The following is a 997-nucleotide window of genomic DNA, read 5'->3' as shown; positions in this document are numbered from 1 at the left end:
GGGAGCCAGAGAGCAGAGAAGCCCAGATGCTTCCCCAGGTGGAAAAGGGAGAGCCAATCTGGAGGGGCAAATGGAGAAGACACAGCATGTTTTGTTTTTAGCACATCTACTAGTGAGGGGCTTTATATACATTATTATATGCATTACATGTATTCTGACAGTCACTCTGGGAGGTGAGGAAAGCAAGACTCAGAGGGGTAGAGTGACTTGTTCAGATCTTCTGACTGTAAAACCAGTTTCTTTCTTCCTTTTTTTTTTTTTTTTTTGGCCTCACTGCTTGGCTTGTGGGATCTTAGTTCCCTGACCAGGAATCGAACCCGGGCCCCCTGCAGTGGAAGGGCAGAATCCTAACCACTGGACCACCAGGGAATTCCCTCTTTCTTTCTTAAAAAGATGTTTTAATGAAGTCTTTAGAGTTATATGGGAGATGGGGGTATATTTCAATATCTTTAAAGCCAAAGAGATGCAAAGCACAGCCTCAGCCTAGACCAGTGTCACTGGAAGCCAGACCTAGACCAGAGCTTGGAAGCCAGGCATGTTTGAATGGGGCAGCGCTATGTAGGCTGAAGAAGGGAGTCCCAGCAGCAAAGCTCCAGGAAACCCATTGCTTTCCAGTGGGCAGGGCCAACGTTATTAATAGATTACCAGTTTATTACAAAAGGATATAACTCAGGAACAGCCAGATGGATGACTTGGGTAGGGCAAGGTATGTGGGAACAGGCATCGAGCTTCCATGCACTTTCCGAGTGCCACTTCCCACAAATCTCCAGATGTTGACTTACCCAGAAGCTCCCTGCGTTCTTTCCTTGTGGCATGATTCTGACAGAGCTCACACTGACTTTCTGGCTGTGTTGTACTTTCCAGGGGAAATCTCCCTTGACCAGGTAATGCTAAGGTTCACACGGAAGGAGATTCAGGGGACAGGGTGGATGGAGATGTTTTATACCGCAGAGCTTCTTTGGTGTTTACCAAACCATTCGAGGGACCATCCCTGAGG

The 997-nt window shown here is 47.3% G+C and overlaps 1 non-coding gene across 1 annotated transcript; it reads right to left on the bottom strand.

Annotated features, from left to right (window-relative positions):
• Positions 1 to 296: 296 nt before the first annotated feature.
• TRNAG-UCC (transfer RNA glycine (anticodon UCC)) lies at positions 297 to 369 on the bottom strand. Its single transcript has one exon. It is a non-coding gene; the product is annotated as a tRNA-Gly (tRNA).
• Between the last annotated feature and the right edge of the window lie 628 nt (positions 370 to 997).

This window comes from Lipotes vexillifer, unplaced genomic scaffold (genome assembly GCF_000442215.2).
Source record: "Lipotes vexillifer unplaced genomic scaffold, Lipotes_vexillifer_v1.1 scaffold496, whole genome shotgun sequence".
In the NCBI taxonomy this organism is placed as follows: Eukaryota; Metazoa; Chordata; class Mammalia; order Artiodactyla; family Lipotidae; genus Lipotes; species Lipotes vexillifer.
The sequence above is the reverse complement of the archived record's forward strand: the minus strand, read 5'-3'. Positions and strand labels throughout refer to the sequence as shown.